The sequence below is a fragment of the Pteropus vampyrus genome, unplaced genomic scaffold, assembly GCF_000151845.1.
Source record: "Pteropus vampyrus isolate Shadow unplaced genomic scaffold, Pvam_2.0 Scaffold63, whole genome shotgun sequence".
Lineage (NCBI taxonomy): Eukaryota > Metazoa > Chordata > Mammalia > Chiroptera > Pteropodidae > Pteropus > Pteropus vampyrus.
The window spans coordinates 2,302,775-2,310,455 of record NW_011888844.1 but is presented as its reverse complement, the minus strand read 5'-3'; the positions used below and the strand labels follow the sequence as shown (position 1 = coordinate 2,310,455).

The window sequence follows — 7,681 nt, the reverse complement described above, 5'->3', positions numbered from 1 at the left end:
ATGGACATGGACAGTACACTAGTGGTTACCAGAGGGTAAGGAAGGAGAGCGGGAGGAGGGAGGTAGGTGGGGTAAAAGGGGTCAAATATGTGTGTGATGACAGAAAGAAAACTAACTATGGGCGGTGCACATAATGCAATATATATAATGCCTTACTGTTGAATTGTATACCTGAAACTTACTGGATTTCATTAACAAATGTTACCATAATAAAAAGTAAGTAGAGAGATAGAAATTCTAACAAGAATCAAAATGAAAGTTTAGAAGTCAAAAACACTGCAACGGAAATAAAGAATACCTTTTATAGGCTCATTAGTAGACTGGGTACATTTGAGGAAAGAACCTTTGAGCTTGACTATATGCCAACAGAAATTTCTAGGAATGGAAAAAAAAACACGGAGGAGTGAGAGAGATCCCCAGGTATCTCCCCTTGGAACACCAATAAGCTGACCATCTAAAACTCAACAACAACAACGAAACACCTAAACTGCACAACAGCACGTCTGAGCACGGGATCTGCGAATAAGTGCTACCACAGATCAGAACCCTGGTTGTCCGGCGGTGGACTGGGAAAAACAAAGAAGCTGCCTCTCCCAGTCAGAGTTTCCTGGAGGAGGAGAGGGGAGGGGAGAAGGTGTGGTGAAGGTGTAGCACTTCCAGTCTGCCTGGAAGTGCTAGAACTTATAGCAGCCGGCAGCAGGGGCCAGTCATCAGGGCAGAAAGTAGAGAAGTAGGGGTGGCAAAGAAGCAGGGATGGCAGAGAAACAACAGTTGATTTTTACCATCACGGTTGCAAAACCGAGGCTGAGCCACAGCCCCTATCCTCCAACCCAAAGGGCCCATCCTCACATATGCTTTGAGATCAACCACCATAGAGCCCCAGGGGAATCTGAGAAAATGCTAATGAAACTGTCACTACAAATGACAGGGACTGAGACTGAGGGTAGTGAGCGTGACTGAACATCTATAAGAAAATAAAAGCATTATTAAGACTTTATATAAAGCAGGGATCCAAGAGGCTTATCCAAAACAATTCACATCAAGAATTTCAGGAATCGAAAAAACAAATAGATGAGCAGAATGAGTTATTTAGCAAGAAGATTGAAATTCTCAAAAAGAACCAAATAGAACTTCTAGAGATAAAGAACACACTACAAGAGATGAGGAATAAAATAGCAAGTTTGGGAAATAGAATCTACCAAATTGAGAAAAAGGATCAGTGATATCTAAGACAAAAATCTAGAAATAAATCAGAGGAAGAAGAGAGAAAACGAAGATGGAAAATAATGAAAGAGAAATACAAGAACTAGCTGCTACCATCAGGAGAGGAAACATAAGAATAATGGGCGTTCTTGAAGGGGAGAAAAAGGAGCAGGGATTAGAAAGCATTTTGAGACAAACAGTTGACAAGAATTTCCCAAATCTAAGGAATGAGCTGGAGCTTGGAATTCAAGAAGTCAACAGAACAACCAATTCTCTCAATCCAAAAAGGCCTACACCAAGACACATTATAATAAAATTATCAAAAATCAACAACCAAGAAAGATCTGTCAGGGCAGCCAGGGAAAAGAAGATGGTAACCTATAACGGAAAACCCTTTAGATTATCGTTGAACTTCTCAGCACAAATCTTACAAGCCAGAAAGGAGTGAAATCCAATATTCAAACTACTAAATGAAAGGAACTACCAGCCAAGAATAATGTATCCACAAAGCTCTCCTTTAGATATGAAGAAGAAATAAAGACCTTTCTAGGCATACAAAAAATGAGAGAATTCTCCACTACGCAGCCTGCATTACAGGAAATACTGAAAGGGGTCAGTTCAACTAAAACAAACTGACAAAAAATATATATAATTAAGAGTAAGGAGACTAAAAAGCAGAGAGAAGAAGAAAAATGCAATCCTTACTAAGAATAGGGCATTATAAGCTTAAACAATAAGGAGAGATTTCCTATAGCAAAATAGTAATGAATGTTCAGTATACATAGAGAAAAATTGAGACAACAGTGATTGAAAAGGGGAGGATTCAAAGATCCAAATTCGCAGAGAGAATGGAGATAAGGCACACACAGAAGAAAATATATACACTATATCTATACCGATATCGATATAGATATAGATAAAACTATCTTCCATATTCATAATGGTAACGACATGTCAAAGACTCAGAACTGAAGTATATAACATAAAACGGGAAGGACAACAAAGAAAGACCACAAAATCCAACCAATATTAAAAAAAAAAGAAAAAAGACACACAAGGACAAGGAAGCAATAGAAACACTGAGCTACCAAACTGCAAAACAAAAATGGCTATAAGAAGACCTCCTATTTCAATAATCACCCTAAATGTAAATGTACAGAACTCACCAATAAAAAGGCATAGAGTTATAGATTGGATATTCAAAGAAAAGCAGGAGTAGTAGTACTAATATTGGAAAAAATTGACTTCGAAATAAAAATGGTAAAGAAAAATAATGAGGGACACTTCATAATGATAAAGGGAATCATGCACCAAGAAGATATAACACTTATTAATATCTATACTCCCAATCACGGAGCCCTGAAATATATAAAGCAATTACTAACAGAAATAAAGGAAAAAATAGACCAAAACATTATCATAGTAGGGAACATAAATACCCCACTGTCAGATATGGACAGATCATCCAAACAGAAAATCAATAGGGAAATAACATCATTAAATGACACATTAGCCAACTGGACATAATTGACATTTATACAGCCTTTCGCCCCAAAACAGCTGCTTATACATTCTTCATTAGTTCACATGGAACATTCTCAAGGATTGATCACATATTGGGATACAGAGATAGCCTCATCGAATATAAGAGAGTTGAAATCATGCCAACCATATTCTCCGATCACAGTGCTTTGAAGCTAGAGATCAACTGTAAAAAGAAAGCAGGAAGAACCACAAATACATAGAGATTAAACAACATGCAACTGAAGAGTAACTGGATCAGAAAAGAAATAAAAACAGAGATCAAGAGATATATAGAAATGAATGATGATAGTACAACATATCAAAACTTTTGGGACATGGCAAAAGTGGTCAGAAGAGGTAAATTCATATCATCACAGGCTTATCTTCAAACACAAGAACTATCCCAAATAAACAACTTAATGCTTCATCGAAAAAAAAAAACTAGAAAAGGAAGAACAAATGAAGTGTAAAGTCAGCAGAAGGAAAGGAATAATCAAAATTAGAGCAGAAATAAATAAAAGTAAAAACAAAAAAAACAATAGAAAAAATAAATGCAACAATGAGCTGGTACTTTGAGAAGGTTAATAAAATTGACAAACCCTTGACTAGACTTACTAAAACAAAAAAAGAGAAGGAACACAAAAATAAAATTAGGGATGAAAGGGGGGACAGACACTGCAGAAATACAAAGGATCATACAAGAATACTATGAAAAACTGTATAACACAATAACCTAGAAGAAATGGACCAGTACGTAGAAAGATACAACATTCCTAGACTGAATCAAGAAGAACTGGAATATCCAAAAAGACTCATCAGTAGTATGGATATTGAAATGATCATCAAAAACCTACCAAAAAGTAAAAGTCCAGGAACAGATGACTTCACCAGTGAATTCTATCAAACATTCAAAGAAGATTTAATATCTATTCTCCTCAAACTCTTCCAAAAAGTCGAAGAGGAGGCAACACTTCCCAATTCATTTCATGAGGACAATATTAACCTGTTTCCAAAACCTTGTAAAGATAACTCAAAAAAAGAAAACTACAGACCAGTATCTCTCATGAACACAGATGCAAAATTCCTAAATAAGATACTAGCAAACTGAATACAGCAACATATTAAAAAGATTATACCCCACAATCAAGTGGGCTTCAACCCAGGGGCACAAGGATGGTTCGACATACGCAAATCCATTAATGTGATACATCACATAAACAAATTTAAAAATAAGAACTATATGATCATATCAATAGATGCAGAAAAAGCCTTCGACAAGATACAACATCCATTTATGATCGAAACACTTAACAAAATTGGTATGGAAAGAAAGTACCTTAATAAAGGCTATATATAACAAACCCTCAGTCAACATTATACTTAATGATGAAAAAACTAAAAACCTTCCCTCTAAGATCAGGAACAAGAAAAGACTGTCCATGATCGACACTGTTATTCAATATAACATTGGAGTTCCCAGGATGTGCCATCAGGAAAGAGAACATTATAAAAGGTATCCAATTAGGAAACAAGTCAAATTATCACTATTTGTGTATATTTGTGTATGACATAATTCTCTATATAGAAAACCCTAAAGATTCTACCTAGAACAATTCTGAAAACAATAAGCAAATACAGTAAAGTTTCTGGATACAAAATCAGTGTTCAAAAATTTATAGCATTCCTATACTCTAATAATGAAGTGTTTAAAAAAAAGTGGACAAAAGAATCCCTTTTGCAATTGCAACAAAAAGAATTAAATACCTAGGAATAAATCTAACAAAATATGTGAAGGACCTATCTAATGAAAACTATGAGACCCTATTAAAAGAAATCAAAGAAGATACAAAGAAATGGAAAGATATTCCATGTTCTTGGATTGGAAGAATCCACATAGTTAAAATGACCTTATTACCTAAAGCATTGTACAGATTTAATGCAATCCCCATCAAAAAACCATAGGCATTTTTTAAAGAAATAGAACAAAAAAATCATCAGATTTGTATGGAAGCACAAAAGACCCAGAATTGCCAAAGCTATCCTGAGAAAAACAGAACGAGACTGGAAGCATGACTCTGTCTGACTTCAAATTATACTACAAAGCGACAGTAATCAAAATGGCATGGTATTGACAGTAAAACAGAGACGCGGACCATTGGAACAGAATTGAGAGTCCAAAAGTAACCCATATTTCTATGGACAAATAATTTTTGACAAAAAACACAAAACATACAGTGGAGAAAAGAAAGCCTCTTCAATAAATGGTGCTGGGAAAACTGGAAAGCCAACTGCAAAACAATAAAACTAGAATGTTGTCTATCACCACACACCAAAATTAACTCAAAATGGTTTAAGGACCTGAATATAAGTTCTGAAATAATAAAATGCATAGAAGAAAACATAGGAACTAAACTCATGGACCTTGGACTTTAAGAGGATTTTATGAATTTGACCTCAAGGGCAAGGGAAGTAAAAGCAAAAATAAATGAATGGGACTATATCAAACTAAAAAGATTCTGCTCAGCAAAAGAAATCGTCAACAAGGTAAAGAGACAACCATCTGAATGCAATTGGAGGCAATGCAAGCAGTGCCTCCAATAAGGGCCTAATATCCAAAATATACAAAGAACTCATACAACTCAATAACAACAAAAACACAAGCTATCCAATCAAATAATGGTCAGAGGACCTGAACAGACACTTCTCCCTAGAGGACATACAAATGGCCAACAAACATTCCAAAAAATGCCCAACATTGCTAGCTATTAGGGAAATGCAAATCAAAACCACAATGAGATACCATCTCACACCTGTCAGAATGGCTATAATCAACAGAACAAGTAATAACAAATGTTGGAGAGGATGTGGAGAAAAAGGCACCCTCATACACTGCTGGTAGGACTGCAAATTGGTACAACCACTATGGAAAACAGTATGGTGGTTCCTGAAAAAAACTAAGAATTGACCTACCATATGATCCAGCAGTCTCTCTACTGGGTATTTATCCCAAAGAGTTTAAAATCCATATCTGAAAAGATATTTGCACACCAATGTTCATAGCAGCATTATTCACAGTGGCCAAGACATGGAAGCAACCGAAGTGTCCTACAATTGATGATTGTGTAAAGAAGCAGTTGTACATATATACAATGGAATATTACTCAGCCATAAGAAGATATGAAATACTACCATTTGCAACAACATGGATGGACCTCAAGATAATCATGTTAAGCCAAATAAGCCAGACAGAAAAAGTTGAAAACCACATGATATCACTTATGTGTGGGATATAAACCTAAAATCAACAAATGAACAGGATAAAGAGAGACTCATGGACATGGACAATAGAGTAGTGGTTACAAGTGTAGGGGGGCCAGGGGAGGTGGGAGGTAGATGGGGTAAAAGGGGTCAAATATGTGGTTACAGAAAGAAATCTAACTATAGGAGGTGAACGCACAATGTAAATACATATATGCCTTACTGTTATAATGTACAGCTGAAACTTATCTGATTTCGTTAACCAATGTCACCATAGAAAATAAATTAATTAAATAAATTTGAAAATTAATTTCCAAAACTAAAAAATGAAGATAAAAAACTGAATAAAAAGGAGTAGAACATCCAAGTACTGTGGGGCAACTGCAAACGTATAATATATGTGTAACAGAAATGCCAGAAGAAGAAAGAGAGAAAGGAACGGCAGAAATATTTGAAGCACAAATGACAGAATTTCCAAGTATTAACATCACACATCAAACCACAGATCCAGAAATCTCAGAAAACACCAATCACAATAAATGACAAAACAAAACAAGAGTTTCATCTAGACATGCCATATTCAAATTGCAGAAAATCTGAGATAAGGAAAATATCTTCAAAGAAGCCAGATGAAAAAAAGCAGTTTACCTATAGAGAAACAAAGATAGGAATTATATCCAAATTCTACTCAGAAAGCATGCAAGCAAGGAGAGTAGAATAAAATATTTGAAGTTGAGAGAGAGAGAAAATATCAATCTAGAATCCTTCATCTTGTGAAATTGTCCTTCAAAAGTGAAGAGAGAAAGACTTTCAGACAAATAAAATTCGAGGGAATTTGTTGCAAGTAGACCTGTATTGCAATAAATTTTAAAAGAAGTTCTTCAGAAAGAAAAAAAAATGATATAGGTGAGAAACTTGTATCTATATAACAAAAGGAAGAGTATTAGGGAAGTAATAGGTGAAGGTAAAGTAACTTTTATTTTTCTCATTTGAAATTGATCTAGTTTACAGCCACGCCACCCTGAACACGCCCAAGTCTGATCTTGGAAGCTAAGCAGGGTCGAGCCTGGTTAGTACTTGGATGGAAGACCACCAAGAATACCAGGTGCTGTAAGCTTAAAAAAAAAAAAAAGTAAAAATATTAAATTGATCTAACAGATAACAGTATGCTCAAAACAATAACAGCAAAATATATATTCAATATTTATAGCTGATGTATAAGTGAAGTGAATAACAGCAGTGATACCAGGGACAGGATGGAGGAATTAGGAATATTTTTTTATTACAAGATACTTGCACCACCAGTAAAGACTTATAATGTTATTTGAAAGTTGAGTTGGATTAATTGTAAATATATATTCCAAACTCTAGGGCTACTGTAAAAAATGTTAAATATATTTAATAGATATGCTGAGAGAAATAAAAATCATATAAATGCTTAATTAAAACCACAAAAGCAGAAAAAGAGTGGACAACAAAAATTTGAGTAAAGTACAAGCGTAGCAAATAGAAAACAGTAACTAGTAGATATTAATCACCCTATATCAATAATAACTTTAAATGTCAATGGTCTAATTACCATAATTTTAAAAGATTACCAGAGTGAATTAAAAACAAGAACTAATATTATGTTGTCCATAAGAAATACACTTTAAATATACAGGCACATATAGAATAAAAGTAAAGGGATGGAGAA

At 34.7% G+C, this 7,681-nt stretch overlaps 1 pseudogene; it reads left to right on the top strand.

Annotated features, from left to right (window-relative positions):
- The first annotated feature begins 6,988 nt into the window (after nucleotides 1-6,988).
- On the top strand, nucleotides 6,989-7,102 carry LOC111740422 (annotated as a pseudogene).
- The last annotated feature ends 579 nt before the right edge of the window (nucleotides 7,103-7,681 follow it).